We start from the raw sequence: 11,844 nt of genomic DNA, 5'->3' as shown, positions 1-11,844 counted from the left end.
ATTTCATGTCAATAGTACAAACTTAGGGTTACTACTATTCCCACACTTATTCTACCTATCCTGTATCTTACATTTATTCCCCTCAAACTTTGCATTATTCTATTCTCCCACGGTAATTAGTTGGCGCCCTAATGCAACTATCCAGGGACGGAGTCAGGAATTTGTTTCAGGGGGCGCCATATTAAAGATGATAAATTATATTTTTTTCAAGCGAAAAGTGATGCAAGACAATAAATCAAAGAATAAAACTGTACTAATGGTGGAATAATAGCATTTAATAATTTAAAAAATAATTATTTAAAGAAAATAGGAACATAAAAATACCGACCTTAAGGCAACAAATTTAATTACCAAACTTTGAAGAGAAAAAAAAAAAATAGTTTGAATAAAGGAATGTAACTTTTTTTTAAAGAGAATATAAAGAAGAAGAAGAGGAGGAGGAGTAAGAATGAAAGGAAAGGAAAAATTAAAGATATTTTTTAAAAATAATTATTTTAGTGGGCATTTTTGTAAAATTTTATAAATTATAGGCCTATTTGCAATAAAAATTAATTGGCCCAAGGGTAAATAATTATTTCAGGGGGCATTTTTCAATTTTTTATAAATTATTGGCCTATGTGTAATAAAAATTAATGGCCATTTTCTTAAAATAAATTATTTCAGGGGGGGCATTTTGAAAACTTTTATAAATTATAGGCCATTTTGTAATTAAAACTAATGGGTCAGCATGGGCCCAGGGGGGACATGGGGCCCCCCTGGGCCTATGCTGGCTCCACCCCTACAACTATCCGTATTGGAATGGTGCTGTAATTTACGTATTTCAACCAGAGAGGTAGGTGAGCAATTCGAATCTTATATGTGATACTATTATATGAAAAATGATAAATTTAATAATGGGTATTTGTTATTATCAATCCAAGCTAGTTAGTAAATTTGTGCATGATATGCGAATTAAACGTGTACATATAAATTTTGAAAAAATATTCTCGTATGTCGATAGAGTTGAAAGATACAGTAAAATATGTATTTTTTTATTTTATCATCCCGTATGTAGCGCGTTTATTCGTTTATTCGATTGGTTGCTCTGTTTAATTCGTGTTTATACTTATAACCTAATTTTTTTTTTTATTTCGTTCATATTTCTAATGGTGTATTTTTCTCAAACACATATTCTTAACACAAACTATCGTCTTTTGTTTGGTATAACCCTTCTCTTTCACATCATCAAAATAATGCTATTTGTTGTGCAATCTCGGAAAAGGCTCTGATACCACTTGTGATGTTCCGAATTTTCATAAACTCGGATATGTCAATGTGATTCAAAAGTTAACTCGATAACGGATTCGTAATACAGAAGCGGAAATAAAAACAAATGCGGAAGCAAAAAGGTGAAAATAGACCAAGTATGTCCCCGAGGACAAAATGGTCATTTCACATGTAAACAAAGTCTCAAGAGATGTACGTCATCCCTAAGACATAAATATGACTTCCCATGAAGCCACGAAACTTATAAGAAAACAAAATGCGGAAGCGAAATTTTAAAAAACGGACAAGTTTAGTTCTAGGGATAAAATCGTAATTTCTAGAAAGTGATGGGTGCTACTGAGCACACTATTGGATAGACGGCGAAAAATTAATGAACTTAGACTTAAAAATCACTTGATTCGGAGTTCGAACAGAAAAGAAAAGACAAAGTGAAGAATGGGCGTCGTCACGGCCGAGGACGGCACCATAACAAGCCCTATGCGCGCGCGCGCATGTGATCACTCAGTTGTTCTACTATCACTCTATTTTTTTTTTTCAATCTCTTATTATTGTCAATCCAATACTTGATCTTTAATCAAAGTAATGAAACACATCTATACCTTATGGAATACTATAATTTTGAAGAGATGTTTATAGAAATTTATAAATTTTTTGTTTTGTTTTATTTTGTTTTGAGATCTTTTAAATTTTGTTAGTATCTTTATTATTATTATTGTTATTATTATTTTGAAAGTTTGTAAATAACCATATTCACTATATGTTTTAGTAGAATATAAAGATATTGCCATAAATATCACACCATATACTTATGCATTTATTATAACTATATAGGCTATCAAGGAAAAATGAAAAAAAGAAAAAAGAAAGGGATAGCATTTTGGGATTATGTTGAACAAAACTGTAACTATCATGAAGGTATTTCAATAGTCAAATCACATATATCCAGAGTAAAAGGTAGAGATATTGAAATTTTGTTCAAAAGTACCCTAAGAGGTTCAAGTAGCTGCATTTTATTTTTAATTTAGGCAACATAGTTGATTAATTGAATTAGAATTTTTTTCACTGATTTTGTGATGAATTGATCATGTTATGGACCTACGATTATTGATTAATTATATTTTTATAGTTTATTTGTGTTATGATTATTATAATAGTGTTAGTTGTTGTGATACCCCTCGGATCCGAGACACGGGTTGATCAGGCCCATCCCCAAACCCGAGGGAAATATCAAACAATTAAAGTATTTTAAAGTGAACACGGAGTAATTAAATGAACATAAGAAATAGAATAAAGCTAACATAAATATCCAAAATTAAATCCTCCAAACGATAGTAAACAAAGTGAATCCAAATCTCCAAAACCTCCAAGAGTACAACTCGGGAATCTATTTAGTGGACCCCTAAACAAAACCAAACCGAATTGAAATAACTGAAATGAATGAAACTAAAATATCGAGAGAAGTCCTACGTAAGCAAATGAAAGAGACTGTCATCGACAAGCACGATCAAGCTCTAAGGCTGGAACCGTCCTGTACCTGAAAAGAATAAAAAAGTGGGTCAGGCCCACGAACAAGTTCTAATCTAACTGCGATCTATACAGTGACCGGATACGCAAATATACCCTAGATACCTCACAATATCTATTTAATCCATACATAATTATATCCACACTAAAGGACATTCATTGGACTATAATAGGGGTCTCAACCTGAATAGAAGGCAACATGCGAAAACGCACCCAAAAGTGGGCATGAGTACCTAGACCTAACATGGTACACCTACCTACTATATCCAGCTACGCATCCACTGCATATACGCACCCTAACTAACGAGCCTGAGACTCAAGCTCATCTCGTGATACCATAATCATATATCTAAAGTCTGTCAGAAACTAGAGTATGTCATTCAATTATTCATTGAGAAAATATACAAAACACAGTCCAGATAATCACTCAACTTATTCAGCTGATATGACTTAACTATAACCAATTAATCCAGGAAGTCATTCAACTTAGCCAGTTAATCTGACTTAAACACAAATAGGATTCAATATTTTACAATCCATTCCTTTAACCTGGTAGGTTAGGTCTTAGCGTTTTGAGCTAAATCGTCTCTAATATGCCACCGTCCCATACCGGTGCATACAATCCTCCATATCTATGTAAATTACAATATATAAATAATAATCTAGTAATTTACAGTCCAAACTATTATCCACATATTTGTAGAAAAATATTTAATATTCTCGCAATTGAAATCCAAACCATAATCCATGTAATTGCAGAAAAATATTAAGATTTCAACAATTAGCCTCCAAAGTATGCATATATCAAATTCACTACATTAATGACCCTATAATATATTTAGAACAAGTTTTATAATCATGTTGTTTCCCATTAAATTGCTAAAATTTAGTTTAAGCAATTAATCTCTTCCATCCGATAACAGTCTAACACAATTACGCTAATTTGATACTGTTTGTCCCAAGTACTTAGAACTGAATTTTAATTAATTTAAGGTCTTAATGATACCCAAAACCATCTTCTTAAGTCCTCTGTGAAGACCTAAAACCATCAGAACAATTGAAGCCTCGCACAGTTCAAAATAGTGCGTAAAAAAAAAAAACATCAAAAACCAAATTTGAGAGAGAACCTGCTCCATGACTTTGGGAGCAGGCTCTATTAAGCCTGGAGTCGGCTCTACATGTGTGGGAGCCGGCTCCCACTTCTATGGAGCCGGCTCTCACCTCCTCTAAGAGCCTCCTGCTCCGATGTACTCCGTTTCAGCCCGTCTGTTCCATCTTCGGCCATTCCAACGGCTCTGTTCCTCTTCAATACCAAACTTAGGAGTCTCATCTAATCCCAGTAGCATCCCTATGGGTTGTTTACAGTGGTTAAAAGCAATTACAGTAATTTCAACAATACTAGTTTAGCATGCTTAAAGAACAACACTGGAACTCAAACAAACACGAATTGAAACAGAGTGAATTGCAACACATACAGATCACCAATATAGTATATCTTATACATGTAAAACTCAGTTAATGATTAATTAAACCCTAGAAACTATCTAGGTGCACAGAACACTAGCCAACGGGAAAGAGGAAGAAAAGAACTTGCCTGTGATTTCAGTTATGAAATCTCGGTGTCGTGTCCACTGTTCTGGCAACACTGAGCTACTGTCTAGCCTTCTCTTACTTCTGCTCTTCCCTTCTCCTAGGTCCTACCTTGACGCCTCAGTCGAATCCCTCACTGAATGTGCTATGTTCTCTTAAAACCTCACTCTGTATCTCACTGTGCTTTGATACGTGAATAGGGTTTTTCCAACCCTTCCTACAGACTATAACCGTGTATATATAGGCACAAGTAAAACCTAATTCTAATGGCAATCCAAGACAGAAACGCTAATCTAAGTCAAACCCTAGTCGGCCCATAGCATAAAACCCTCGTTATAAACTTTGTCTGCTTCCACCTACGGGACTTCTAATAGAATCCCTAAAGAATTTATTAATGTAATTTAAATACTCATTTAACCTAATTACATAATTAAACCTTTATACTAATTAATTAAGGACACACAAATAATAAAAACAATTCAGATAATTTAATTAAATCAAGTAATATAAGAAAAACAAATAATGCAATTAAATCAAATAATCCAAACTTTAAATCAAGTAAAACAAGTAAAGCAAATAATGCAATTAAATCAAATAATCGAAACAAGTTAATTAACCAAGCAACAAAATAATTAAATACTTAAAAATGCAAACAAAATAATTAATTAAAATACCAGTACTATCTTTTTAAAATTAGGGATATTATAATTGTAATATATATATTTTATTATTTGTTACTTATTATTCATTATCCTTACAAATACATGATATATAAGAAAATAATAAGATGTGTATAGCCGAATTTTTGGTTCAGAATTTTTAGTGCATATATCGAATTACATACGTACGTATCCGTATTCATATTTTTACATTTTTATTTTTTTAACGAATTTTTTAAATGTATTTTTTTAAAAAAATATTAAATTATACTCATACGTTTTCATACTCGTTTTTTTTCGTATCGTATTTTACTAATTATGATGTCAACCAATGATTAATAAATAAATAAATAAATATTAATGAAATAACATGTTTACCCGTAGGCAAGTAGTAAAAGACTACGTGGAATCCAATAGTGTTGGAATTTGGTCCCCATTTGGCAATATTATTAGTGGAATGATATTCTCTCTTCTATCCCATCGGTTGGTTCGTACAAGCTTTTTCAGTCTATTAGCACTCCCAGCATCCCCATGTCCTTCCACTGCCTCCGACAACCAAGCATAATGGAACTTTGGGTTAGATTGCAATTTAGAACTGACGAACATTGTGTGGACAACATTTCATTCTTTGGGGATTGATTCCTTTGTGGGGTTTTATAGAGGCCCAAACACTACATGCAACAAATCTACTTCTCTCTTTCATATACACTATTTATTACATATGGAGAAAGAGAGAAAAATATAAAACAAAGTTTTCGCAAGTAATTACTTTTCATAAATTCGGAGTGGTAGAGGTACTCCATGTGGGAGCACATGTTCGAGTTACCCATCCATCCCCTTCCCCTTCCCTCCTAATTGCATCCATTTATATGTATGAAAAAAATATTGATTAGATGAAATTGGGAAAAAGGAAAGGAAATAGGAAATGTTGAAAGAATGAAAATAAATTTCTATAACCATTTAACTTCTGATAAATTTTTCTCAAAAAAAAAAAAGTTTATTTTTAATGATATTTACCAACCATTTATTTTTCAATGATTACATCACAAAAGTGGAATTTAAGAGTACTTGTTTGGTCAGTTAGGTAGTGTGAAAGTAATTTTTTTGAAGGAAAATTTTATCATTTCATTTTTAAAAATGTTTTTAATAATATTATTCAAAATTCTTTTTGATTAATACTATTAAAAAAAACCATCGAGTAATTAGCTCTCCATATTTAAGTATTGAATTAAGATATTATATATATATATATATGCGAAATGTCAAATGAATCATTTTAAATGGTACTCTTAATAGCATTACTCTTTTAGAAAATATAAACATACACATATATGAGGAGTGGGAGAATATTTTTGTGGAGTGAAAATGTGATTTTTAATAAAAATTCCTCAGTTTGAATTTGAGCCATATTAAACAAATTATGTTTCCCTAGTCCTCAGTGTTCTTCGTATGTTACGTGACTTTTAATCCGGACAATTGTAACGGGTGAACGCTTATCCATTTATCCATATATAAAGAGTGGGAGAATATTAATAAACAGACACATATACAAGGAGTGGGAGAATATTTTTGTGGAGTGAAAATGTGATTTTCAATAAAAATTCCCAGTTTGAATTTGAGCCATATTAAACAAATTAGGTTTCCCTAGTCCTTAGTGTCCAGGACAACTGTAAAGGGTGGACGCTTGTCTATTTATCTAAAAGTTCAAAATGTTGGATAATGCTACATATCCACCTACTTATACCCAATCATTTTTTCATCCGGATCCGATATGGAACAAATTACCTTATTACATTCTTTTCCATCCAAAAATGCTTAATTAAGAAAATAGAACCTTTGGACATATCCGTTATTGGGGGTTTCTGATTCTGCCAAGGACTCCATGAAGCAGATCATCTTAACCATGCTAGGATTGCTCCTGTCGGATCAAGTTTTGGTCATCGTTATGGTTTCAAAACGTCCTCTGGATCGCCACCTCATCTCTTCTATAATCATCGGGTAAAGATTTTTTCTCTGTTTTCTATATACAAGAATTATACATACATACATATATATATATATAGATATATATACAAGAGAGCTATAATTGAGTGTGAGAACAAAGCTTTATTTGATTTATCAGTTCAGACGAACCAAACTGAGAACTCTATCAACGTGTAGAAGCAGCCGTGCTTAATGGGTGTGCTTCATATTTTCGGTTCTGGTGACTTTGCTTCGATCCAACTGATCACTGCAATTGATTCATCAAAGAACCAACAAATGATAAGGATCAGAACCGACAAATGATAAGGATAAGGGTATTATGAATATTTTAGTTAATTTAGTACATGACATTAGTACGTTATTGACTGAAGTAAACTCTAATAGAAGAAAGTGTAGGCTAATTTTATTTTCAAGAGAGAGGTTCGAATAAAGATTCTTTTGTCAAATGTAATTTACCCTTCAAATAATATAATAATAAAAACTAAATAAGGTAATAAGTGGGGAGAATGTGATGAGGCCATCACTGAAAGTAGTAGGTAGCAATGAGATGATATAATAGATGTGACATAAAAGAGAATCCAACACATATATTACAAAGTATGCATTAATTGGTAACTTTTAAGCTGGCATGTATGTTTGGTTTTGTTAGCTAGATTTCGATACGTTTCTCTCGCACTTTTTCAAATACTTCCACAATCGATCAATACTTTTAACTACTACTTTTTCATCCCAATTCTGCAAAGTAAAAGCGAATCCACTACTCCAATCATTCTCACCATCAAATCAAACCAAACCAAAACCAAACCAAACCGGTACGACGTGCATCCAAATTAAGCGTTTGTTTTTGGCCTTTTTCACCCTCTCTATGATTAATCCACTTAGCTGCTGCTGTTTTGTATTTGTCTTCTTCTTCACCTTCACTTTTGAAGAAAGATGAGCTTTGTTTGCCTTAATCACAACGTACACCATATATATATATATATATATATATATATATATATATATACACACACAGTATATATTAGTTTACTTTTAATAAATTAATTTGTCTTTTTATTCACATTATAATAAAATTCCTTTCCATTCAAAGTTGATCTCTTTAGAATAATAGCTTTTCCAAGGGACAATATATAGCTTAAAAAGGCAACGGATTAGGAGTGCTAAGACCAAAATCTTTGTTCAGTTGCAGAGAACTGTAAGTGCTACCATCTTTGTTCTAACATTCTCTATATTATTAGCTTATTATATTCATTACTGCAAAAGTTGTACCAGAGGGTTTGTGTTTGATTCTGTCCAAAAATTGATACTTTTTTAGTATCTAATGAAGTCCGATTCAACATTAAAGCACTTGCGGGGATAGCTCAGTTGGGACAGCGACAGACTGAAGATCCGAAGGTCGCGTGTTCGATCCACGCTCACCGCATAATAATACAGTTTTTATTTTGTCCTTGTTTAGTGGGCTTAAACTTATATAACCTAACTAATATTGGCCCATTCTCAAGAATGCGACACATATTTTATATACGCATTGCACAGGATATGAATTGGGCTCGTGAGCCATATCTTGGAATAGCAATGAGCCCATAAAACAAAAGAACATCCAAGCCATGTCAGAAAGGTCAATTAGCCCATAAAAACATCATATTTTTGTCCGAATGGGATTTTAATAATTTCGGGGTATACACCAGAGCCATGTCAACACTTTTGTCCGAATGCGATACAAATAATTCGGGCTTGGATTAAATATTAATCTGATAATCCGTTTATGATTTAAATCTAAATGAATTAAAACCCCTCAATTATTACTCAGTTGCAAAAAATTCTTTTATTAATATTTTTTGTAAAAAATCCCCATCGACTATCCTAAGGAGGTGTTTTTAACCCATGTCCATTCAAGTGATTTTCTGAAACAATTTTTCAGACAAAATTACCCCTTAACAGATTATTCTGCAGACAATTTATTATTATCATATTCAAACAGGTTTATCAATTCAAATCTTTATCATTACATTTATGGATCCAATGAAAGTAAATGGATGTTGTAGAAAGTGTGACATATGTGGCATCTTTCAAATTCAATATTCAAATGGTGTGCATACCTCTTTTTTTTATGATTGTAATTGTTATGAATCTTATGTCGATGCTTGAATTTTGGTGATTGCTTGTGTCAATATATATGCACTGAGGACACTTCTAACTTACTTCTGGGTTTGAGTAATGCTTTCGCTATATAGCTTATCAATTCAAATATTAATTTTTAATGGTTGCTTATAATTGTTTTGCCCCTCTTTGGTTCATCATTATAGTGAGAGAAAATACAAATAAATAAAGAAAATAAAAAACAAATTTAGAATAAAATAAATTTAAACTCAAAAGTAAAAGATGATCGAGAAAATGACATAAAAATTAAAAAATGAGAAAATGACATAAAAATTAAACATTTTTCGGAGAATAATCTGTTAAGAGGTAATTTCGTCCCAAAAATAGCTTCAAAAAATCACTTAAACGAATATCAGTCAAAAACACCCACTTGGGATAGTTGAGGAGAATTTTTTGCCAAAAATATTCATAAGAGAAGTTTTTCGCAACTGAATAATCGTTAAGGAGAATTTTTTGCAATTCACCCTATAATATATAATAAGGTTAAATGCAAAAAAAAAAACCCCTAAACTATTGGGGTATTGTAAGAAACCCCCCTGAACTATTATTTTATTACAGTTTTCCCTAGTAGCTTACCGGAAAGAGTAAAAGACTATTTGACCCTTGCTATAAAACGACGTAGTTTCAAGCCATAACCTCTTAAACCTCACGGACCAATCAGAGCTTGACAAGTCACCAACACCAAACACAGACCCACTGTCTACAACAACGCATACATACACATACAAATATATATATACACACACACACACACACACACATACACACAAGGTATATGTCTGAAATTTGGGGGAAAATGGAGGTGATGGTGATGTTGTGGCGGCGACAACAGGGGTTGAAGTAAAAGGAGGAGATGAATCTAGTGGTGGTGGTGGTGTAGCGGCAACTTAGGGGGTTGAGGTCAGGGGAGGAGACGGATGTGACACCCCTCGATTCTAGAGCCATGGGTGATCAAGTCCGAGCACAGATCCGAGGGATACCAAACAATTAAGTATGTAAATGAACACAGAATACAAAAGAAAGAACTAAGAATAAATAAATAGCAGAAAAGAAAACTAAATAATAAAATCTCCAAACGAATTATCCAAAACCTTATATCATTACAATTCGGGAATCCATCTAGTAGACCTCTAACGATCATCCAACTGAATCAATCTAAAAATAACCATAATCAGAAACTAAAATATAGATAGAGTCCTACATAGAACCGGAGGAATGATGTGGACTGTCTCTGCTCATCACAAACCAACTCTAGGTTTAGAACTGACGAGCACCTGAAAAAAATATAAAAGTGGGTCAGTCCCACGTACAAGTTCTTTCTACGATAACCCAAACAGAGACTGAAAAACTATACATCTATAGTTAACCCATGCAATAATCATATAATCCATAAATATATATATATATATATATATATATATATATATATATATATATCCACACTAAAAGACTCTCACTGGACTACAAGCCGGTCTCAACTTGAATAGAGGCAACATGCAAAATGCATCCGAAGTGGGCATGTTTACCTAAACCTAACAGGGTACACCTCTAACCAGCATAGCGAGCTATGCATCCCAATGCATATACGCTCCCTAACCATCGATCCTGAGACTCAAAGTCATCTTGAGGTATCATAACTATATATTTAAACTCCATCCAAACCAAAATAATGCCGCTCAACTATTTGTTGCCTTGACACGACATAAATATAAGTATCTAGTAATCCAGTTAGTCATTCAATTTGTTTAGTTAACCTGACACAAATATAAGTAAGAATCAACATTTTAGTTAATCCGTTCCCTTATATAATAGGTAGGACTTAACTGATAAGTTAATTCATCCCTAGAGTGCCACCATCCCATACTGGTGCATTTAATCCACACAATCCAACAATTGATGTAATAATTTCAAGAGAACATCAAATAATTCAAAGTTAAATATAATAATAATATTATATCATGCAAACACAAAATAGGACAACTTATAATTTATTTAAGTTTCCTATGTCACATATCTTACACATACTGAATCTTAAATAGATTGTTATATTTTGCTATACAATCACTTAAGCATTCTCCATACTTTGTTTAAAATTTATTTAAATCATTCCTAGTCCTTATTGGATGTTTAGGACTCCACAAATCCAATCTAACAATAAAACAATGTTATTTCCGAGACTTCACTAGGTAAGGCTCGAGCACTGTAACAGAGGTCCAAACACTGTTACGCGAAGAATTTCAAGTGTGCATTAAATCTTTATTTGTTTCAGGAATCCTAAACATGTTTCTACGTTCCATCTACATATAGATAAAACAAAACATCATACGAAGCATGCAACAAATTCACAAAATAATCAAATCAAATTATGAGTTTAACAGTTTACACAAGAACAATCATGAACAAATAAGATTCATAAAACCTAATTCTAGATCAATTAAAACATGGATTCCAATTTTAATTAATCTTTTAAATATTCCTAAAATTATATTAGAGACATATAGGTTACAGATCTAAGGATAAGTGTAGAACAGAGAACTTGCCTTTAGGATTTGATAAAACCCTAGCCTCCTTCTTCTTCTTCCTCTTCCTCCTTCTTTCTTTCTCTCTCTCTCTCTAAAATAATATACGTGATATATTTTCTAACCCCTTTTCCAACCCTATA

The sequence above is a fragment of the Cornus florida genome, unplaced genomic scaffold (genome assembly GCF_030987335.1).
Source record: "Cornus florida cultivar Cherokee Brave unplaced genomic scaffold, ASM3098733v1 CherokeeBrave_3.0.0_Hap2_Chr10, whole genome shotgun sequence".
In the NCBI taxonomy this organism is placed as follows: Eukaryota; Viridiplantae; Streptophyta; class Magnoliopsida; order Cornales; family Cornaceae; genus Cornus; species Cornus florida.
The sequence above is the reverse complement of the archived record's forward strand: the minus strand, read 5'-3'. Positions refer to the sequence as shown.